Source organism: Canis lupus, chromosome 4, assembly GCF_011100685.1.
Source record: "Canis lupus familiaris isolate Mischka breed German Shepherd chromosome 4, alternate assembly UU_Cfam_GSD_1.0, whole genome shotgun sequence".
NCBI lineage: Eukaryota > Metazoa > Chordata > Mammalia > Carnivora > Canidae > Canis > Canis lupus.
Genome location: NC_049225.1, coordinates 71,547,437 through 71,571,995, shown reverse-complemented (window position 1 = coordinate 71,571,995; position 24,559 = coordinate 71,547,437). Strand labels below are relative to the sequence as shown.

Below are 24,559 nucleotides of genomic sequence, written 5' to 3'. Positions count from 1 at the left end.
CTCTCAGATCTATCTGAGCTTCAAGTCTTCTTCCTTTTTCTGATTCCCAGAGTAAGGGCTGACTTAGGAAGCACTTTCAGCTACTTGCTGGCCATCTGATGGATCTTTTACATTCAGTTATTTACAAGAGAACATACTTTTTTGACCTAGAAGGGAAATATTTGGCATAAATTTTCACCACTCCTTACTAAATAAACTGAGCACATGCCCCTCCTCGTTCCACAGAAATACATTTCCATATTTTGAGTTGGAACGAAGGAATGAGAAAATATATAAAACTGTACAGCAGTTTAATGAACAACTGGATTTTTTTTTCCCAAAATGCATATAAACAAATCTTTGTATTGGGAAAAAAAAAAAAATTATAAAACAAATTCCAAAAATGTTCACCAATCCATATTTTTCCTTTGGAGAGAGAAGAAGCAAGTTCAAATGGGTGAATGATATTTCTATGGACTAGTTGATAAACATGTCACCTTATACTATTTAGTTCTTTTACACTTTTTTTTTATTTACCCCAAATATCTTTATGTCTTCATAAAAATTGCCTGAGGCAAGTGGGACAAAGGTTAAGGCTCTCCTTGAGCAGAAGTGGTTACTGAGCTTTGCCAGGGATCTTGCAGTTTGTTTGTGAAATTAATAAATTTTTTTGTGTGTGTGTGTATATATGTGGGGGTGGGGTGGGTGGGTGCATATACAAAATTAATAACCTGGGGCAGATTCTGAATGTTCATTAAATGGTAGGAGTTCAAGCAGTGGTGCTACCAGGGAAGCCTTTTTGAAGGAGAGTGTGTTTATGAATGTAAAAGATTAGTGAAGCTAAAGCAAATGGAGGGAATTGGTGTTGGTGGACCAGGGCCGCAGAGAAAGGAGCAAAACCAAATACCAGTAAGTCTAATGGTTTTTCAGGATTCCTTTGACCAGATCAGTTTAAAGTACAGACTGTAACTTATGATTTGTATGTGTACTGATTATATTGAATTTGGGTTCTGTTACGACTGTCACAAAAACCAGATTCTGATAGTTTCCTGAGACAGGCATTGACATCTTTGGAACAAACTTTAGCTAAAGAATATAGCATCTCTGACCAGGAGAGTAGGGGACCTGCACTGCTCTACTCAGATCCCTCTGATCCATTTTACCATTTTGGTGTTCTCTTCTCAGGCTTCTGAGTGTTTTGTGTATAGGTTCACACTTGTGACTCTCTCAGAAGACTGCCCCTTCATTTGTCTGCATCCTGGAAGCCAGAGCACCTGAGGGATTATATCTCCCTGTGGGACCCTTAGCCAATGACTGACTGGCAGAAGAGAGTGAAAGTCCAGACCTATGGCCTCAACTGGGGAGTCTTGGGGGTTTAATCCACACTCCAGAGTTCTCCTGGAAGATCAGACTCAAAATACCCTTTGTGAAACTTTCCCTAAAATCACTGTGGTACTTGGCTTTTCCCTCACCCTGTCCACCATCCAACTCCTCTACCCCCTTATAAAACAAATCTTCAGAATCTGCGTCTGGGAGAATCACCCTAAAATAAAGAAACATGCCTATCTTCCAATGTGGGTATAAGGTCTGTAAAAGATAGCCAAGCGGGAGAGGGTAATGATGAAGCTGAACCTGAAGTGAATCTCTTACTATTTTCTAGCATAGGAAGACTCTGCTGTGCATCCTTTCTTCCTCCAAGTCTAAAGCAATAGAAGTTTGGAGATGATAAACTCTGATAACTATTCCCTGAATAGAAATGCACAAGCCTTTCCCTCCATCCTCAACATCCCCAATACAATCTATGTTCATAATATGCAATTTGGAAATGATGATGACCAAAAGCATAATCATAGTCAAAGCCCTGTATCACTGCTCTGTACCCACACATCCTCTTGCTCATCCCATCGATGTTTACCAGGAGGCAGCTTGCCAGAAAGGAAATCAGCTGTGGGGGCTGCACAATTCCAGGAGCCAATCCATCAAGAAGGCATTTGTGCCTTTCAGGCGTGGGGGTGAACTAGAACAAAAGTAGTGTCTGTTTGCTTGCGTCATGGGAAAAGCAGTGAGAGAAATTGCTGCTGACCAACCAGTGACAGTTGGTGGAGCCCAGACTTTTAACACCAACTAGTTGCCAATCGGAAAGGATTTCCAAGAGATGAACCCACCACCATGACTCTCTTTCCTTCTGTTTGATTTTTTCAGAAGGAGTGCCAATCTGTAATAGGCTGTCCTCATGTGATGATTACTCTATTGTGCATCCACTTACACTTATGATGTACAGGCTTCCCAAAGTTCAGCTATTCAAAATTAATACCATGAGCATTTCTGGGAAAAGAAGGGGAACCACTGTGACATATGGGCAAATCTAATGATTTGTCTGAAACTGATCAGCTGAATGTTTATCTCCTTTGTCCCCTTCTAATCCCTTAAGAAATATGAATCACTCAGTGTTCCATTGTCCAATTATTTCAAAGCAAGGAATAATCAATAGCACTGTATACTTAAAAGAGGAACTTTCAAAGTTTGTCACACAGAATAGGACGTTGTGTAGTCATTGGAAAGTAAGTTTGTATCTCACGAATTTTGACTTATTAAGATGTCAGCCTTAATAGTCATTACTTTTAATTAATGACTGAATTCTAGAATATTTTGTACAAAAATTTATATTTAAAGAAGTGTCACCTAGAAGATTTTTTGAATGCTTTGGTAAAATTAGTATGTGCTATTATTAGTGTCATCATCTACCATTGTAGGAGAAAGTATATTTTGTTTAAAAAAAAGATTATTTTGATACAACTTGGTCTTATTGAATCTCTTATTCCTCAAAGATGGGGTTTTATAATCACTGCTGAAGGGTCCTTATTAATTCTTGATTAGATAAATGAATGAACAAATTATAATGTCATAGATCCATCCATTTACTCATCATTTTATTTAGGACCTCTTTATGCTTTCTAAAATGTTATTTACACTGCGAATTGGTTTTGTAAGATTCTTTTTTTAAAAAAAATTTTATTTATTTATTCATGAGAGAGGCAGAGACACAGGCAGAGGGAGAAGCAGGCTCCATGCAGGGAGCCTGATGTGGGACTCGATCCTGGGTCTCCAGGATCATGCCCTGGGCTGAAGGCGGCACTAAACTGCTGAGCCACCCAGGCTGCCAGTTTTGTAAGATTCTTTTGAAGCAAAGGTAAAATTCAATTAAGTCATTGTCTTATTGAAAATAAGAAATCAGTAAAGCCTAAATTTATGAGATTGACAACTTTACAGTAGTCAACATCTACAGAATAAATAATCTAGACTTTTATAAGTTCTATACGACATCTATAGGACATCAGCAGAAGATAGGCTGCCTTTCCCATGTTATTTGTTTTTATCTGAAAGGAAATCTCAGAATCCTCTAAGCAAGTTCTTATGTAACATTGGTCAAGATTGGATCCATGCTTCTTTCTAAACCAATCACTGGCAAAGGAGATGAAATTACTGTAATTAGTTAAGATTAATCAAGATTTGCTCTCTGAGTCAAGGAAAGGGGGAAGACCTGAACTAAAAGAAAGGAAGGGAGATGCCTGAGTGGCTTGGCAGTTGGGTGTCTGCCTTCAGCCCAGGGTATGATCCTGGAGTCCTGAGATGGAGTCCCGCTTCGGGCTCCCTGCGTGGAGCCTGCTTCTCCCTCTGCCTGTGTCTCTGCCTCTCTCTCTCTTTGTCTCTCATGAATAAATAAATAAAATTTAAAAAAAAAAAAGGGAAGGAAAGGAGGGATGGTGGCCAAGAGGCCAAGAAACCAGCAATGCCTGTTTCAGGTATTCAGCTTCTCTTGCCACTACAATGGGGAGAGAGGTGTTCGAGGAGTGTGATGAGACTTTTGTGAGGGTGGTTTATAAGTGAAGATATGGGACTATTAAGCTATGATTGATGGATGAACCTGTTTATCTTTGCTTCTCACTAATGAGTCTTCGGAAAAGTCTTACCTTATTCCTTTGGGTTAAATTATCTTATCCAGATTACGTGTGCAATTCTGCCAAAAATACTTAGATCTTTATTTTGTACTTCAAAGGTTCTTGGTGGCAGGTCCAGAGTTCTGGAATTCACTTCCCCCAGCTATTTTAACTATGAGTAGAAGTTGTCACCGGGATTTATGCACGACCATGCTATATATGATGGATTCTAATTGAGGATTGGGAAGTGGGAGGTGTTATAAAATAGCAAAATGAATTCTTTAGACCTTATCCATATACATATGCAAAAGGAGATATCTGTAATTTTTAGGCCATTCAATATCAGGGCTGACTTTTATCTGGTGTGCCCTGGTAGAGAATACTGGCCAGCATCCATTCTGTTATTGGTAGTGACCCATATTGTACAATGAGTTAATTGTTTGACTATCGCATTGCACAAAACACTGAATTGCAAATTTAAAGAATAAAACTAATAGAAAAAAATAAGTTGCAACTTCTAACTTGAACACTTTTATGTTGGTATACTCTGTGTTAGAAATGTCACCTACTGGTGATTTTTTATCTATAGATCATTAGGTATTAATACATAGACAAAGAGGAAATTAATGTGGTTCAGAAAAGTAAGTGGTGTGTTCAAAAGATCCTTGGCTTATTAAACATTCTTCTCAACTGGACTTGATAGTTCAGTACAATCAGAAAAGTTTCCAGAAAGAAAATTAACATACGGTTGGTATAATGGTTTCCTATTGCTTCTGTAACAGGTTACCAAAAACTTAAGTGGTTTAAAACAACACAAATTGATTACCTTATGTTTCTGGAGGTCAGAAGTCTGAAATGGGTTTCAGTGGGTTTAAATAAGGACGTTAGCAGGCTGTATTCCTTCTAGAGATGCCAGGGAAGAATCTTTTTCTTTGCCTTTCCTAGCTTCTAGAGGATGTCTGTATTTCTTGGTTCATGGCTCCTTCCATCTTTAAAGTCAGCAATGACTGGTTGAGTTACTCTCACACCACATCACTCTGACACTAGCTATTCTCTCTCCCTCTTCCATAATTAAGGGACCTTTATGATTACATTGGATCTACCCCCCAAAATCTAATAATCTCCCCATCTCAACATCCTTAACTGAATTACATCTGCAAATGTACGGTGATGTATTTATTCACAGATTCTAGGAATTAGGATGTGAATGTCTTTGAGGGGACCATTATTCAGCCTGCCACAACGGGTTTACAAATGTCAGTATTCAGATTTTAGTGTTTGATCTTAGAATCCACCCTGGCCACCATCTCAAGCATTTTCTTTCTGAAGTTTGCAACTGAAAGACAGGATTGTTTTGTCTCTGAGAGTCATGGTGATGTTGAATTGGAAGATGGAAATAAATATGAAAAATAGAAAAAAGTTAAGTGGGCTGGCATCAAGAAATAGTTATCAAAAACTTACTGTGTGCTAGGCTTATGCTAAGTATGATGGGGCAATACAAAAAATAGAAGAAAGCACAAACCTTACTTTTAAAGAGCTTCAAACCTTGGAGGCAAAACACATATATATAAATAATTCATTTGTACATTCACTCCTCATTTGCTGGGAGGTGTAGACTTCCTTGTGTCCTCCAGATAGACTTATACCCTAGAGCCATGTCTTGGAGCCTCTTGATCTTGGGGTTGTGAGTTCAAGCCCCACATTGGGCATGGAGCCTACTTAAAAAAAAAAAGAAGAAGAAAGTAGCAAGCATTAATCTGATTTCTCCTTTTGAAAAGGTGTTCTCTCCAGAGTCATACATCACCTGGTTTGCTAGGATGGAATGGAGGAAAGGAGAGAGCAGAGAGAGGGAATTTACATGGATCAGTCACCTACTGCGTGCCAGCACGGTTCACCCAGCATCCTTTATCCTCCCTGGGAGAGCTATAATATTACTCATGCTTTTATAGATCTAGAAACTGAGGATCAGAGAGGCTTTTAAAAAATACAGGAAAAAAACCCCCCCGACCTCCATCTAGGAGGTCATGCAGTTAATAAGTGGGAGGCATGAGATTTGAAGCCAGAGCCCTCTGATTCCAGAACATGTGGTTTTCTATGATTTCCAACTGCCAACAGGACTTGTAGAAATACTTAATTGAAAAATATATCTTTTTGCATTATGTTACTTTAGAAACTTGGAGAAGCATTTCTTTTTTTTCTCCCAGTCCTACTGTAAGTATCTTCCCCTCCTTATAGGATGTCTGTCTTTTGCTGCTACAAGTAACAAGCAGCACAATTCCCTTAGAAGTGTGACTTGCTCTTCTATAATAACCCAGAGACTATTTCTTCTTTGTGTGCCTTTCAGCGCTTTGTCCCTTGCCTTGCCTCTGGCTCTCATTGCAGTCCATTTAGAGCTATCAACATCTTTATTTTCATTCAATAACAACAGCAATGACCTTGTAGGCTAACTGTTTTTGTGCCAAGTGCAGTGGTAAGCTCTGAGGACACTGCTGTATTCCTTGGACTGCTAGAGCTTATATTCTTCATAGTGAAATAGTTTAAAGCAGGGGTCCTCAACCTTGGCTACACATTTGGCAACGTAGAAACACTTGACAAGTATTCTTTTTTTAAATGCCTGGGCCACTCCCAGAGGTGTAATTGGGTGGTGGGGGGAGGGGGTCAGAGAGGGAGGCCTGGCATGAGCACTTATTTTATACCCAGACAATTCCAGTGGGTAGCTGCCATTGGACGCTCTAATTAATCGGTAGACTTAATGTGTTGCCCATCAAAGGAACAGTCAAAGGATGTTTGGGGCAGGTGCCAAAGGAATATATCCTGAATGTGGAGTTTCAGACATTGTGGCTTTAGATAAAGAAGGTAGTTTGGTGTTTGAAGCTGACAGCTCTTCCCATTGCGCTTCGGTTCACACTGGGTGGTGACTTGAAGTGACATCGATGGTTAAGTCAACTTGGCCCCACGGCCTTTGGATCACAATTCCCCCATGTAACCTGACTGCAGATTATGTGTAGCATTAGTTGCCATTTACTAAGTGCCACCTGCCCATCATTCTCACAATGACCCCGTGAGGTAGGCCTTATGATTCTCATTTTACAAATGAGGAGACAGGAGGGCAGGTAACATGCTAGAGGCCACACAGGTTGGAGGTAAAAAAGCCAGTTCCAATGCTCCACTCTAAGCCATGGTGCCACCTCCCAGGGCCACGAGTGTGGTGCTGAGCAGGCTGGTCCCCTGTTTCTAAGGGGACCAGGAGGTATCATTCCCAGACCCAGTCAGCCTGGAGGCCCTGCAGACCATGCCAGGCTGTGGCCTGGGTAGGGCCAGCTGCCTTTGGGCCTTGACTTGTGCTACACACAATTACCAGTAAGTCCCTCTCTCCCTTCTCAACATCACTGCTTGCTCTTGGAACCTTAGCAGCATTTCCATTCTGCACTATCTGTCTTTCTGGAAATGAGAGTCTAAGAAAGACCTTATGTGTCACATCTTCCCTCCTGCCTTCCACCTGCTTGTTAAGCTGCCAGGGAATTTAGGGCTGGGCACAATTGGGAAGTGACTGATCTACGTCTTTGTCATCACCATCCTCTCTTCTGTACTTTCTTTCCCTTTGTGGAATCTAGGACGTTTAGGCTTTTTAAGTAAAACTTTTTCTCAAGCAAGGGTAGAGTCAGTTCATTAGTCTATGGTGTAAATGACTGATAACGTCCCACATGCCACCTTTTCCAGAGACAGTCACATTTTAACAGGGGACAAATTTCAATTTGGGAGCCCGACACACATGGACTTGAATCTTAGGCTGCTTACTGGTTATGTAATGCTTGGCAAGGAACCTAACCTGTCTTAGTTTCAATTTCTTCATCTCTAAAAAGAGACTGACATCTCAGAGGAGACATCATTGAGGATTAAGAAGATTGGAGGATGAGACTTGCACAGTGCGTGGCACAGAGTAGGTGCCTGTTCAGCGTCATTCCTTTTTCCCTCCACCCAGTTGCAGAATTCATGCATCTGTTAGATAGGAATAAAGTTAGGCAGGGACACATTTCTGAAATCTCTCAGCAGCGAATGACCTTCTGTTACCTTTACTCCGTAGAAAACACAAGGTGTCATGGAGGAATGCTTGAAACTTATCCCCAGTGAGTTCTCTCTCTTTTGCTCTCTGTCTCTCTCTCTCTCTTTTTTGTCTCTCTCTCTTTATCCATCCCTTCCCCCCCTCCATTGCTGTGTGACATACTGGGTCACAAAGGAGAGTTGTGACTATACTTTGCATCCAGGCTTCCTTTTTTTTTTTTTTTTTTTTTTAAGATTTTATTTATTCATTCTTGAGAGGCACAGAGAGAGACAGAGACACAGGCAGAGGGAGAAGCAGGCTCCATGCAGGGAGCCGGATGTGGGACTCCGTCCCAGGACCCCGGGGTCATGACCCGAGGCAAAGGTAGATGTTCAACCACTGAGCCACCCAGGTGCCCCTGTGTCCTGGCTTCTTATCAATCCTGCCTTTCCACCCTGAAGCCTCCCCCAACATGTAAGTGTAAAGATTCATACCTCATCTCTGAGGTACTACACATTTGGATACATATTGGACAAAACAATCTCTTGGTCTTTCTTTCTACAGAGGCTGAAATGCCACTCCTCTGAATGGAAAACTAGCTGCTATGTTCCCGGATAGAGTGGCTGAAATGCAGATGCGCTCCCGGGTTTGCAGCTTTATTCCAGTGCACTGAAGAGCTGGCTGTCATTGAAGAACAATTCCAGCCGCCGCGAATGACCCAAGCTTTCCAGGGAGCCCCGGTGAGCAAGCCTCACTTTCCGTGTCTGTCTCTGTCATCCTCATAAAACATCCCATTAGGCTTTCTACTGAGACAGAGAAACCGAGCTGACAGTGGAAAGTGAGTTGTTTAATTGCTATTACCTTTCCTTTTTTTTTTTTTTTTTTTTTTTAATTTTTTTTTATTTATTTATGATAGTCACAGAGAGAGCGAGAGAGAGAGAGGCAGAGACACAGGCAGAGGGACGAAGCAGGCTCCATGCACCGGGAGCCCGACGTGGGATTCGATCCCGGGTCTCCAGGATCGCGCCCTGGGCCAAAGGCAGGCGCTAAACCGCTGCGCCACGCAGGGATCCCTGCTATTACCTTTCCATGTTTGAAGTGCATTTTTTCATAATTGTTCCAGAAAAAGAAGCCTGGATTTGAGGGCCAGGTTAGGTGAGCTAAGGATTGAGGTGGAGCTGACTGCTGCCATCGAAATTCTGCTGATGTTGCAGATCCTGCCCAGTTACAGCAGGATTCTGACCTCACCTTGACTGGGTGTACAGACCCACGCTGGTACCCTGAGCTCTGGGTTCAGAGTTCAGCTGGGCCACTTACTGGGTGGTAGACTTTGGCCATCTAGTAACCTCTCCATGTCTCAGTGGCCATATCAATAAAATCAGCAGACTGATAATACGTTCGAGGGTCTTTGTGATGGGTAAACAGAACTTATGTAATTCCCTGTCATATTGCCCAGAGAAAAGTCAGCAAATGCTCCTGCCTCTTCTCTTCTCTATGCAACCAAATGTAGTTGGTCCAGAGGAATTACATTTGATGAAATCACATGAAATGGGCCTCAGGGGCCCTGCAGAGGGAAAGAGAAGTCACAGAGGGAATATACCTTGTGTGTGTGTGTGTGTGTGTAAGCCCCAGTTTTTGAAACTCAAAATATAAACTGAAACTCCAGTGCATTTAGGAAAGCTACCTTATGGCAAAGAGTACAAACAGGAGCTCCAACACCAGTGCTAGAAATAAGTGCCATTTACCTGGCCTGGCTCTATTAACTCCCTTCAAAGATGTCATGTTCATAGCACAGGATTTGATGAGTTAATTCAAACCAAGTCAAGGCATCAAATATCTTGTGGAATAAATAACAATGGGTCATGCATTTCTGAGACATGTTTCGCGCTTTTTTTTTTTCTTTTAAACCAAAGTAGTCCTTCCTGGCTCCTGAACACAAGCCATCCTCATCTATTTCCTAAGATAATCCATTATAAATTATGACAGGCTCCCAAGAGCCTGGCGGGCAGCACGGCCCGATCTGTGCCCTGGTCTCACTTTTCTGTCCTGGTCATCTCCGACAAGTTCCATGCGTGACCGGTCAGGAGACGGCTAATTCCAGTCCAGGCATTTTTCAGATGAGCCTCATTTTATTTTTAATTTCCCCACAAATGCATGCCAGGCGCAGATTTCGTCAGTTACAGACATAGCTCTCTAATCTGTGCCGCCCTTCCGTAGCTCAAACTACCAAATGAATTAAGGTCCAGTTACATATAAAAGTGATTATGATCAGCGAAATGTCTGCCCAGAGTGGCCTTCCCCAAAAAGGGCAAAGATTTGAGGCTCTGACACTCCTCTTTGGGCATCTTGGGGCCATACACTCACTGTAAAATAAAAATGAACCCATTGACAACCTTCTCAAACATACATGGCCTTTAGATTTTATGGCTCAGTGACTTCTGGCCACCATATAGTAGAGAAATAAATTATTTTCTCACGTTGGGAGAAATTATTTGTTTTCTGTCTTCATCTAGTAAGATTTCTTTTCAGGAGAACTCACCTCATCCTTTTGAAAGCTTCCTCTTTCACCTCTGCGGGCATCTGGCTTTTGCTTAGAGGCAGATGACTACTCCAAATCCTAACAGTTGAGGGGCAGGACTCTACGTAGTCTTTAGGATTCTTGTTAGGCTCATCCACACATTTTCAGGCTGTGCAGACTCTGTTTTCTCCTCAAGCTGTCAGGAGCCAGGAGCACCTGGAGTAAGCATTGCACAGAAGCTGTAAGTTAATTTAGGACCAGAGAGTGAAGGAATAAAGGCCATCCCCACTTACAAAGAGTTCATAGTCTACCTCGGGGAAGAGGAAATATTCCCAAGGATGCATACTGTGCTTTATCATCTCAATATGTTAACGGGATATGTACAAGGTGAAACAAAAAATCCTGTAGCAGGAGGATAATTAGGCACCAAGGGGAAGTAGGTGGTCTTGGGTGATCTTGATCTGCCTCTCTCTCTGGGCATTGGTCCCCATGAATGTAAAATCTATAATGTATGAGGCTTCTGCGATGAGTGGCGAAAGAGCCAGGGAAATCAAGAAAGCCTTCCTCCCTGGAGTTTCTAGAACAGTGATCACAAAAGCATAATCAGGCTGATCCTGAGGGGGAGATCTCAGTAGCTCCCCCATCAGGCCTCTTTCTGTAGCTTTTCCCCTCCACAAAGCAGATATGGCAGGGTTTGTTCAAGCCCTGTGACACAGTTCTGTTGGAGGGAACCAAGTTTATAAAAGGTCCCACAAACTCAGATCTGAACCCAGAGCAAAGCCTGAGGTGTGGTGATAAAGGCAGGGGGGCGTGCTGCCCCCAGTGGCAGAAGCGTGTTTACACCTGCTTCCTCCTGCCCGCAGGGCCAGGGCCAAACTGCCCTGGGGACAAGCCAACCTTGGTAGGCGCCCAACCTGAGAATCTTTTGAGCTCTTCCTGTCGCCATGCCCCACCCCATCCCATTCCACCCTCGCCTCTCTTTTCTCCTCCCTGGCAGCCACTCTGTTTTCAGATGTTTACCATGAGTTAGAACCTCAGTGGCAGGCATGAGGCCTGGTGGAGGGCGGGTATGTGGGGTGTGTGTGTGGAGAAGATGGTCCTGAAAGAGGATTCCTCAGGGAGGCATCTAGGGCACATCATATGGATGCCTCCTCTTTGTCTCTCTGAGAGATGGTACATATGCATTTTCACTGGTTGACAGTGGTCTGTTTCTCTGGCTGGCAATGTTTTAATCCTAGATTAGCCCAAGTCAGATGCTCTTGGGGAACACCAGTGTAGCCTGTGCTCCCAATGCCCCCATCTCAGTGGTCTCAATTTGATCAGGACATCCGGATTTTGTAACCTCGTTTTGTAACTGTTCCCCCGACCCTGGTGCCATCCTTCAGAGCTCTGAGGACATGTAACTGGAAGCCACTCCGGCTCCTCTCCCCCTCTGCAGTGGACCCGTGTCACCTGCCGCCCTGGCATCATCACCCAAGCATGCACTGTCACACTCCCAACCGGAATGTCAGCTTGCTGTTTGAGATTCACACCGACACGCGGTCCCCAGAGGGCTCCTCCTGGAGCCAGGGCGGCCTGCGCTTGGGAACACATAAAAGCACAGGAGTCCCCTGGCTTTTTGGCAGCACTTCAAGCGCTAGCCCAGTGAAGAGATCTTGACAGCATACTTGTAAACTCCACAGGCCCCAAGGGCTCAAACACCACCATATTTATGCTCGCAGGCTGGAGAGCCAAAATAGTTGGGTTGTTATGCAGACATGGGTCTCTTAGTCCAGGCCAGCATTGCTGACACCTGTTAATTGGCATTTGAAAGAACTGAGTCGAGGGGGATGGGGAGCCTTTGGAGCTGCTGCCAACCTGTACCTGAACAGCAGGGAGTCCAGCAAGATTTTGACCTACCCCTCGGGTAAGAGATTCCCTGGTGGGATGAGCAAATGAGTTGAAGCCTTGCCAGAAAGGATAATCAGAGAAGGAAGAAAATAGAAAGGAGGGTGGGAAGAAGAAAAGGGACCAGGAGGGAAAGAAAAAAATAGAGGGTAGGTATTTTTAGATTTGCTAGCACAGAACTTGGTGTTTGTAGCACCCTGGCCCTGTGTCTGCAGCACCAGTTCTTCTGGCCCAGGTGGGAGCCAGCCCTCCTTGTCCCCTTCTCTCTTGAGGCTGTGGACCCACCCTCCTTTCAAGGTCAGTAGCTGGACCACCTCCTCCAATGAGCCTTTTCTGAAAACCCCAGAGACCCCACTGTCTTCCTCCTTGGTACTCTTGTCATAACATACACTCCCTATTCTCCTGTGTGCCCCTTGGGCCCCTCTCCATTTGTCCCCCTCCCCATTTTGTTGATTTCTTAGGATCTTCCTTGAGAGACTCTCTGGCCCACACTGCCCAGCACAGCCCAAGACTCCAAATAGGGTCTCCGTTTCCAGGCTCATGGGTTGGTGTTCTTCTTCTGGATATCTTTCTCTCTTTTATAGCTCTAGGCCTCCTGCCACAGCTCACTCAGCAAAGCTCTATCCCACTCTGTCCCCACACAGCGTCAAGCTGACTCAGGGGGCCTCAATAAGTCTTTTTCCTTGTATCTGTCCCAAGATGGTACACAGCCTGACCTGAGGGGAGAGTAGGCTTATTAAAAATTATTTCTGTATTTCAGTTATTAGTATGCAAAACATTTCCAGAAGGTTCATATTTATGGACTGACTTACATTTCAAAAGTCAGCTTGAAAATCTGTTGTTTGAATCTGGAAGTCCATAGAAACAGTATTGTAAATGAACTGGTTCATTCATTCATTCATTCATTCAGCAAATACATCTTGAGCATCCTATACAGCAATACTATTCAACCTGCTGGGGATGCTGCAGGGAACAAAGCATATAAAACCTCTCGGCTTCAAGGAATGTGTACTCTGGGCAAAGGAGACAGATCTGCTGCAGTTAAACAAGTAAAGTATGTGATATGTTGGGTGGTCCTAAATGCCATGGAAAGGAATAATATAAGGAGGGGGAAGGAGGAGTGCCAGGATGGGCCTGGGATTATAATTCAGGAAGGCTTTATTTGAGAGATCTGAAGGAGTGAGAGAGGTGGAGGAGGAAAGTTCAGACTCACGAGTGAACTTGGTATGTTCAAGGAGCAAGAAGGCCAGAGTAGCTAGAGCAGAGTGAGCATTGGGGATAGAAAAATGTGGGTTGGTTTTCCTGGCCAACCCGCAGGTGGTTGATTCAGCCCATAACAAGTCTGAGCTATAATTCTAATTCAGTGCGATACACATCTACTGACTGCCTTCTTTCTACCAGGGATTAGTGCTGGGTCCTATTACTAATTCTCTCAACTACCATAACCATGGTTCTATGGGAATATCTCTTTTGAGTGTCAGCTGGGGAGGGTTAGGGACATACAGAGCCCACTCAGAGTAATGTGGGGCCAGACAAGTGAGATACATTGCCCAGTAGACAAAATCTCCCTCCTAGAAGCAACTTGGAACATTAGAACCATCTCTTCTTGATTTGCTCTTATACCAGATGGCTTTAGCCATTCAGGGTGATTAACCATCTCTTGATCTGGAGACCCGGGCACTTGATTTGTTGGTGAGTGTTGGTTTTTGATGCCTTATATATCCGTTTTGATTCTTGATTTCCTGGTAATGATAATGACTGCTTTACCTTTTTTTTTTTTTTTTTTTTTTTTTTAATCAATTGAGGTTAGTATATATAACAGAACCTTGTAAAACCAGTCTACTGTCTGAGTTGTGATTTTAGAGCAGTCACTCTGTCTTCTGCCTCAGGGAATTCAGGGAAAGGACTCAGAAATAGCATCTTTCAGTGACACCTTCATAAATGGAAATTGCTGGTAAGTTTTCTGTTGGCTGTCTAATCTCCTCTGGAAAAAGTGATAAGGATAGAGAATCTCAAGATGGCAAGTAGCTCTGCTCTAAGATCCAAGTGGGAGAAGAAACAGGTTAATGAAAGCAAATTGCCTGACTCTAGGGGAGGTTGTGGAGTAGAAATTAAGGAAAGGTATGTAATTCATATAGAAAATGACAAGCAAGGGATCCCTGGGTGGCGCAGTGGTTTAGCGCCTGCCTTTGGCCCAGGGTGCGATCCTGGAGACCCGGGATCGAATCCCACATCGGGATCTCGGTGCATGGAGCCTGCTTCTCCCTCTGCCTATGTCTCTGCCTCTCTCTCTCTCTGTGTGACTATCATAAATAAATAAAAATTAAAAAAAAAAAAAGAAAATGACAAGCAAGAGGATAGACCCAAATGAACCATTACAGAGGTGAAATCACATTTCTCCTTTGGACACTGCTCTTTTCTCTCCAATTGCCTGCATCTTCAGGCTCCATTTTCCAGTGTTTAAGCCACTTAAATAGCCCTGATCCTACCACCTGGGCCCCAGCCATCCAGTACCTCCCATGTCTGCCTACCTTTCTTCCAGTGCCCTTGAGAATGGGAGACTTTATGTAGGAAGGAAAATTTCTAGTGACAGAACTCACTTCCTTATTTAAGCCAAACCAGGCATTCTGGGAAGTCCTTGTTATTAGGAAGTTCCTCCTTAAAGTCATTTAAAATCCGCCCCAGAGGTTCTGGGTCACCCTCTGAGGGGCTCAGAGATATTGCAACTAACTCTTCTTCAGAGACACAGCTTTTCAGATATCTGAAGACAGGTCCCTATCCCCTTCAGCTTAAGATTTTCTTCTTATCTTTGGCATTCTTCACCTTCATCATGAAGTATCTGCTTTAGTTTTGTTTATTTTTTTTAAATGCTGTCCTGTATACAGTATGTGCTTTCAGAGGATTCATGACCTTCTTCAGTTCTTAAAAATTCTTAGCCATAAAGTTCCACTATTGCTTCTCCCCCAACCACCCTTTCTCTTGCACTGAAATGATAGACACTATGTTGGAACCTATCAGTCTACCTCCCAGTCTCTTGTAGCTCTTTCATGTTTATCTCTTTGTCTTTCCGAGCTATGTTCTGAGTGAATTCTTCAGAACTGCCTTCCAATTTACAAATTCTCTCTTTCATTGTGACCAATGTGGTGTACTCAAAACCATTTAATATAATTTATCTATTTTAATTTCCTATTATTCCACAGAAGCTAAACTCCAGAATTTTCCTTCTAGCTGTGGGTTACTTTACCATTCTGTTTTAAATGTCTCTTGCACAGAAATGTCTCTTAATTTAGAATATAGCCTTTCCTTTTGATGTTCTCCTTTTACATTTTAATTTCCATACATATGTCTTCAGAAAAATAAGGGCCTCAAATTGGGAACTTAACTCTCTGTCTTGACTTTCTCCCTTTAGTCCTTGAGCTAGCCTCATAGGCTTGACCTCCTGAATTTCCCTTATCAGGATCACTGTCCTCTGAACTCACTCTGTGATACCCAGAGTGGAATGCAGAGTATTACAGTGAGTGCTTTGAAAGTCCGAGACAGAGAACACTGAGCAAGCAGTTTCTAATAACACATGTTCTTTTACAGACGTGTCTATAGCAGGATAAAAGGCAGGCACCAGAGAAATGTCTTTGAGGCCTAACCTGTGTAAGTATTAGGGATAGTCACAGGGTCTTCAGGCTTATGATAAACAATGCCTCTTGATCCAGGGGAAATTAGGCCAAATTCTAGGGAAGAAGAAAGGACACTGCAGCAAAGAAGTCATCAAAGGCCAGTAAGAGGGAGCCTGTGGAAACAGGAAGGCCATCTATGCATTGGCTTTGGAGGTGATAATGGTCCAAAATAATCAAATGAAGCATATCCATATGTACCTCACAGCTTCTTGACACTGTATAGGCCCATGTCTGTCTTCTCTCTTGTCACTTCATCATGGTCTAACCATAGGTAAAGTTTGATGGAGAGAAGCTAACTTCTCTGCCACAGGGAAGAAGAGTTTTCCCTGTTCTCAGCAGAAGGATGGCTTTGCAAGGAAAAAGTGATCATGGGTCTTTATGATTGTTTTTCAGTTTTTCAAAATACCTGAGGTGAAGCCATCTGGTGTAAAAGCATAAAGTGCCAACAGTTATTAGCTCTTTTCAAAATAGTGTATGAAGTTACCTGCTGAAAAGAGCATGAGTTCTTGATTCCAAGCTTGTGAAGTCACAGCTTTGTCACTTACTAGCTGTGTGATTTTGGGGTAGTTTCTTAACCCTTCTGAGACTCAACTATTACTACATAGGTTTATGGTGCCTACATTATTATAAATGTAGATTAAATGAAATGATGCATATAAAGAGCATAGAGTTAAGTTCAGTTAACATTCTTTGCACTCATTCCTTTTTATTGGGTGTCATTTGACAGAAAAGGCAATGAGGAGGGAAGCAAGAAGGTGAAAAAAAATGAAGGGGATTTTTAAGAATGGGAAGAATTATTAAGGATGGTTACAAAAGGGCCTGAAGCCACTTTGGCCATGAGCCATGTATGGAATGTAATGCTAAATATTGCCTCCAACATTTAGGGGCAGGTGGATCTTCATGTCTTCTTCCTATACAACCTGGCTATGGGGTGGTGGGCAACAATAAAAACAAGTCTCAGGTCCCATTCTACCCCATTCTGACATTGACCATCAGTCAGGTCCCTAAATGCCTATGCAGTGTCAGATCTCATAAGCTCAGGATGTCCCCACTCTCAGTTTTTTTTTTTTTTTTTTAGGCAATCTGTCAAACACATTTCTCCTTTTAGACAGATTGCCTATTCTCTAGGTTCCCTAGCGTCCAGTGCCCTTCCATCTTTCAAGACTCAGCTCACATATTACCTTCTGTAAAGTCGGAAGAGGGGTCAAAAGCTTACAAGTCATTTTTAGAACCAGAGTAGGGAGGAAAGTAAGGGCAGTTGGAAAGAGGTGGAACTAGAAAAGGAAGTCTTTTCCTCACTCTTGGTTTCTACAAAAGGGGACTACCCACACTCCCGACTGCTGTCTAGCTTTAGGGAGGTGCAATGACTTCCCTGATTGGTGCATTGCAGAAGAATACTTGGGCATGTTCTGCTTATCCCTGTACTCCTTCATCCTCTTGGGATAAAAAAATGTCTACCACATGGAAATCCGCTCCCTTGTGCTCCAGTCCACATGGATGGGGTTGCATGTGAGAGTCTGTCTAATGGGAGGTGGGGGGTCAGTTGGTGGGCCCACTGGTTCTCATACTAGGCTATATTCTCCAGTTTAGCCTTTATCAGTAGTAAAGGTGGTGTTCTGGCCATGTTTGTACCCATGTAGCTATTTCACAGCTTTCCCAGAGCCCATGTGGGGAAGAGGGATGCTATGTGTTGGGTGCCCCATGAGGCAGATGACAGCCAGACTATGGAGGGCTTGGAATGCTCTGCCTTGTGTTTGGAATCACGGGAGGAAAGGGCCTATAGACAGAAGCAATAAATGCAGCCTTTGCAGGAAGAATATGGATCCAGGTGTCAGGAGAACTGGGAGCCAGCCCCAGCGCTGCCACTAACTATCTGGATGACTTTAGGCAAGTTGCTTAAACTTCTCAGGCTTCAATTTCCTCATCTGTAGAATGAGCTGGTTTATAAAAATCTCTAATAGCCCTCTCCAATTATATAAACATTAGAAAGGGAGGATTCCCTCACAGGAGGAGGTTATGGAATTTCTTTCTTTGGGAATCTTGAAGAAGCAGCTGGTTTAGCATTCAGTTTGGATAAGAAATGTTATCTCAAGCATTTTATTACAAGCAGAAGGTGAACTCTGTCAGTTCATCTTCATGCCAGCCTACGAAATAGATGATATTATCATTCTTCATTTATATACAAGGAAACCGAGACTCAAGAGTGAAGTAACTTTCCCCGTAGCCTATGAGTAATAAATGCCAGTTCTGGGCTTTGAACTTGGGTGGTGTGGCACCATAGCTGTGCTCTCCAGCACTCTGCTGCACCACCCCCATGTGAAGGGGTGGCTCTGGGTTTTTTCCCAAAAGCCCATCCCAATTTATGGTGTCTCTAGAGGGACCCAGTTCACAGCTTCTCAGACACGTGCAAAAGGCAGGTGCTTGGCTAGTGAGAGAAACCAAACTCCTTTTGGCTCTCTCATAGCTCTGTGCCCTCAAGTTTGACATTCAGGGGTGAGAAGCACTTGTTTGGCAATTAATAATGCACAGCGTGTGACATCTCTTGTATTGATGTCTTTATTGTTCAGTTTCTACGTGCTTATGATTTGTCTCCTTCCTTAATATTGACACCCGAGCACCATACCAGGAACTGTTCCACATCCTTTAAATGTGTAATTCCATTTGACACTTGCCACAATCCTTCAAGGTAGGTACTATCATTATCTCCAATTTACAGCTGAGAAAACTGAAGCTCAGAGGGGGGAGATACTATTATACTATTGGTAGGGCATAGACATTGACTGTATATCCCAAGTCCTAGATAAATATTTTCAGATGGATTAATTAGTCAAGGTTCATGTTTTTCAGAGATTCTCTTTGCCTAGGTCTTGTATGGTCTTCTATTTTTTCTCTATTTAGCTCTATGTTCCTGTATTTCTTTTGTTGGCTGTGTGTAAGATGCTGATCAAAAACCGAAGCAGCCATCCAAGTTTGAGCTGTTCCTAAATACCTATTCTCGTCAGCCCTGGGGAAGCTACAGGAGGCTTCCAATCCAGAAGATGCAGAGTATCATGCACTCAATAATTATGTAGTAATTGACTGACAGATTGATGGCATTTTGGTTTGCTTTATGATTTTCTGGTAAACATGTTTATTCATTCTTTTATGAATTTTAGGTCTGATAGAATGTTCCTTGCTTTTTGTTGTTACTGTTCTTCATTTCCCCTGACTTTTGGCGTTTCTTGCTACTGAGAAGTAGAAATAAAATAAACTGAACTCAGCAGAATGGGAGCTGCATGGGACAGCCTTACTTTTCTGAAGTGTGTGTGTGTGTGTGTATACTTATTTTTGGAGGAGGCAGGGGGGCTGTGAAAAATAACCTCTCCTCTTGAATGCCCTATGAATTGTGTCTCAATGTCAAAACCACAACTTCTATTTTTTTTTTTTTTTTTACTTTGGGTTCTGTCAATGGGCATTTAGTCTTCTCCAATGGGAATGTATCCACTGTGGACATTCCAGTCCACATTAACATTACACTTTGCAAACCAACCAACCTAACTATAGCTGGGACAGCAGTTTAAAGTGACAGCAGCAATGATTCATACAAATAAGAGGCTAGACAGATTTGCAAACTGAGGTCAGTTTTTCCTGTGTGCCTAGTGCCTCGTGTATCCTGACTTTTTTAAATCCCTGGTGGACAAAATTGGTTTTCCATAAGAAGAGTTAAACAAAAATTCACACAATAAGCTTTTTGCCTCTTCATTGCTGACCCTTCTTTGGTGAACACTGTGCTCCAAAATTGCAGTGAGAGAAATCCCAAATTCAACCTTGGGCATTTCTTTTGGCTTCATTCACTGTGACATGTTGTTAAATAAATGTTAGCATTTTGCAACTGTGAAAAATACCAGGAATACACATTTCTTCATAAAACCCAGGGAATTCTGAGTATTAGAGCATGAGCCATAGCTCCATGACTCTTGCTGTGGAGAATTAGTGTGTACAGCCTCTATCCAGGGCATGCTTAGGCCTCTCCAGATCAGGTGATGCAGGTGGCCATCTGGATAGAATCAGCATCAGCTCAGCAACAAGTGCCATGAGGACCCTGAGTTTCAGTTCTCTAACAAGAGACTCATTCTCCACCTGCACTGGCTGGTGTCAAGAAAATATGGATACACTGAACCTAAGGAAAGATGATGCTTGTCTACAAATTCATGTAGTACAAGTGGGAGCTATGTTATTAATTCCCCACGAATGCATTGCACAATAGTGAGATCTGGTCATACAATTCCTGACTTGCCTGGAATGGAGAGTAAATACAGTCCATCCATGTTAAAACTCAAAGGTAGGCAAAAAATATGAAGAAGCAATTCACAGAGGAGGAACATGAATGAATGACTGTTAAACCTATGACAAAATGAACTAATATGATGGTTATCAGTAAAACACATGTGAAACTACAACGGACTACCATTTTATGTCCATCAAATTGGACATAAGATGCCTGACTTACCAAGTGATGGTATGAATTTTGCACGGTGGGAAGCATTGTGCCCTGCTGGTAGGAATATATATTAGTTCAATAACTTTAGGGGAAAAAAATAGCATTATTTAGTCAAGGTGAAGATGTGCATTCCCTATACCCCAAGTAGTCCACTATTATAAGAAGTATCACAAGTGCTTTGTTAAAAAAATGGAAACAACCTAATATCCGTCAACAGTACATAAATGGTGGCACCTTCATATAATCATTGCTAGACAGGGCTGAAAATGACCAAGTGTTACATGCATCAACGTGGATGAAGGTCACAAATAAGATGTTAAAAGAACAAAAATCACTTGTAGACTCATAAATACGATATGACACTACTAATAGAAAGTTAAAAGCAGGCAAAAATGCCACATATTTTTCATGGATCCATATAAATGTGTACAATAAAAGTGTAAAGAAATGTGTGAGAATGAAAAGCATACAATTTAGGATAGTGTATTTTTCTGGGATAGAGAACACACTTGGGGAAGGATACACAGAAGTTTGTCTATGACACTTATAACCTTTATTTTTTAAGTCAGATAGGTATTTGTGGTATTCTTTTTTTATATCATTTTGTATCTCAAATATTTTATAATACATTTTTAAATGTTCCTTTGAGGTGCCAAAGAATTTGAAAGATAGGCTTTAGAAATAGAAATTAGAAATTAGAAATTTCTAATTAGAAATTAGAAATTTCTAATTAGAAATTAGAAATAGAAATTAGAAATTAGAAATTTCATCAGAGATGAAAGAGGAGACACTACACCTGATACCACAGAAATACAAAGGATCATAAGAGACTCCTATAGACAATTATATGTCAACAAATTGGATAACCTAGAAGAAAGGATACATTCTTAGAAACATATGACCTACCAAGACTGAATTATGAAGTAGAAAATCTGAACTGACCTAAAGCTAGTAAGGAAATTAACTCAGTAATCAAAAACCTCTCAACAAAGAAAAGCCCAGGACTACAGGAGAATTCTACCAAACATTTAAAGAAAAATTAGTATCAGTCCTTCTAAAACTCTTCCAAAAAACTAAAGAGGAAGGAACACTTCCACGCTCTTTTTACAAGACCATCATTACCCTGATACTAAAGCCAGACAAAGACACTACAAGAGAAGAATACTATAGACCAATATCCCTAATGAATATTGATGCAAAAATCCTTAACAAAATATTAGCAAACTGAATTCCGTAGTACATTAAAAATACTATATAGCATGGCCAACTGGATGTACCCCTTGCTATAAAGATGGTTCAACTTGAAAAAAAAATCAATGTAATAAACCATACTAAAGAAGGGAGGTCAGAAATGACATGATCATCTCAATTGATGCAGAAAAAGCATTTGATATAATTTAAAATTCTTCCGTGATAAAAACATTGAACAGACTAGGAATAGAAGGAAACTACTTCAGTATAATAAGGTCATTTATAGAAAGGCCACCACTAGCATCATACTTAACAGTAAAAGCCTGAAAGCTTTTCATCTAAGATCAGGAGTAAGATAAGGCTGTCCACTACTTTTATTTAACATAGTACTAGAAGTTCTAGCCAGAGCAATTAGGCAAGAAAAAGAAATAGAAGACATTCAAATTAGGAAGAAGTAAAAGTATTTCTGTTTGCAGATTACATGATCTTATATGTAGAAAACCCTGAAGATGCCACAAAGAAAGAAACTGTTTGAACAAGTAAATGAATTTGATAGAGTTGTAGGATATGAAACCAGCACTAAAAAGTCAGTTGCATGTCTGTGTATCAACAGTGAATGATTCAAAGAGGTAATTAAGAAAAAAACCTATTTACAGTAGCATCAAAAAGAAAATATTTTGGAAAAAAAGTTAACCGAGGAGGTGAAAGACTTGTACAGTAAATACTGCAAAATACCGATGAAAGAAATTAGACACAAGTAAGTGGAAAGAGATCCCATGTTTATGGGCTGGAATACTTAATATCATTAACATATCCATACTTCCCAAAGCCATAAACCTATTCAGTACAATCCCTATCAATATCCCAAGGGCATTTTTTCCATAAAGAGAAAAAAATGCAAAATTTATACTGCATCTTAAAGGACTCCCAAATAACTGAAACAAAGTGGAGACAAAAGAACAAAGGAGGCCTCATACTTTCTGATTTCAAAACCAGAAATATTACAAAGCTATAGTAAACAAACCAGTCTGGTACTGGCATGAAGAAACATAGACCAATGGAACTGAATAGAAATATAAGTAAATCCTCACATAAATGATCTTTGACAAGTATACTAAGGCTACACAATAGGGAAGGAATATTTTCTTCAACACATGGTGTTGGGACAGCTGGGTATCCACATGCAAAAGAATGAGGATGGATTCTTTTTATTATACCATATACAAAAGCTAATTCAGATGGATTAACAACCTAAATGTAAACCTGAAACTATAAAACTCCTAGAAAACAACATAGAGAATATCTTCATTACATTGGAATAGGCAATGATTTCTTGGATATGACACCAAAAGCACAGGTAACAAAAGCAAAGAAAGGTAAGCAGTACTAGATTAAACTTAAAAATTTCTGCCCAGTAAAGGAAATAATCAATGGAGTAAAAAAGGTAATCTACAGAATGGGAGAAAATATTTGCAAACTCTATATTGTTTGCAAATGAGGATGAGGGATTAATATTCAGAATATATTAACAAAAACTCCTACAACCCAATAACAAAAAACCAAATAATCTACTTAAAAATGAGTGAAGGACTTGAATAGATTTTATCAGAAAATATGCAAATGGTCAAAAAGCATATGAAAAGATGCTCAATATCACTAATCATCAGGTAAATGCAGATAAAAACCACACTAAGATACAATTTCACACCTGTTACGATGGCCACTATATATATATAAAAGAACAAAACAGAAAATAACAAATATTGGCAAGGATGTGGAAAAATTGGAATTTTTGCAAATTGTTGGTAGGATTACAAAATGATGCAGATTGTTATGAAAAGCGGCATAGGGGTTTTTCAAAAAATTAAAAATAGAACTACCTATGATCTAGCAATCTCACGTCTTAGTATATATCGAAAAGAAATTGAAAACTGGATCTCAAAGAGATATTTGTACACTCATGTTAATTGCAACATCATTCACAATGGCCAAGATTGGGAAGCATCCTACTACCCATTGATGGATCAAAGTACAATCCCATAGAAAATATGGCATATACATGCAGTAGGATGTTATTCGGCCTTAAAGAAGGAAATCCTGGGGCAGCCCCGGTGGTGCAGCAGTTTAGTGCTGCCTGCAGCCCAGGGTGTAATCCTGGAGACCCAGGATCGAGTCCCGTGTCGGGCTCCCCGCACGGAGCCTGCTTCTCCCTCTGCCTGTGTCTCTGCCTCTCTCTCTATCTCTCTCTCTGAATAAATAAATAAAACCCGTTAAAAAAATGTTTAAAAGAAGGAAATCTGGGGATCCCTGTGTGGCTCAGTGGTTTGGCACCTGCCTTTGGCCCAGGGTGCGATCCTGGAGTCCCGGGATCAAGTCCCAACATCAGGCTCTCTGCATGGAGCCTGCTTCTCCCTCCTCCTGTGTCTCTGCCCCTCTCTCTCTCTATCATAAATAAATAAAATAAATAAATCTTAAAAAAAAGGAAATCCTGGCACATGCAATGACATGGATAAAACTTGAGGACCTTATGTTAACTTAAGGCAATCACAAAAAGATTGCATGACTCCAGTTATATGAGGTATCTAAAGCAATCATATTGATTGGAAGAGAAAGTAAAATAATGGTTGCCTGTGGTCAGGGGAAGGGGAAAATAGCTGTTGTTCAGTGGATATAGTTTCATTAACATAAGATAGAGAAGTTCTAGAATCCGTAGTACAACACTGTGCATGGCATATGGCTTAACAATACTGTACTCTACACTTGAAAATTGTTAAGAGGGCAACTTTGTATTATGTGGTTTTTACAATTAAGAAACAAAACAGAATGAAAGCAAGGGCCAGAGTGACGGATGTC

At 41.4% G+C, this 24,559-nt stretch overlaps 1 long non-coding RNA gene across 2 annotated transcripts in view; it reads left to right on the top strand.

Moving 5' to 3' along the window:
- LOC111095629 overlaps nucleotides 1–24,559 on the top strand; it is a 122,583-nt gene that overhangs the window by 53,447 nt on the left and 44,577 nt on the right. For both annotated transcript variants that reach the window (XR_005358557.1, XR_005358558.1), the window contains exon 4: nucleotides 8,524–8,699. This is a non-coding gene — a long non-coding RNA (uncharacterized LOC111095629). The remainder of the gene's footprint in view (nucleotides 1–8,523; nucleotides 8,700–24,559) is intronic.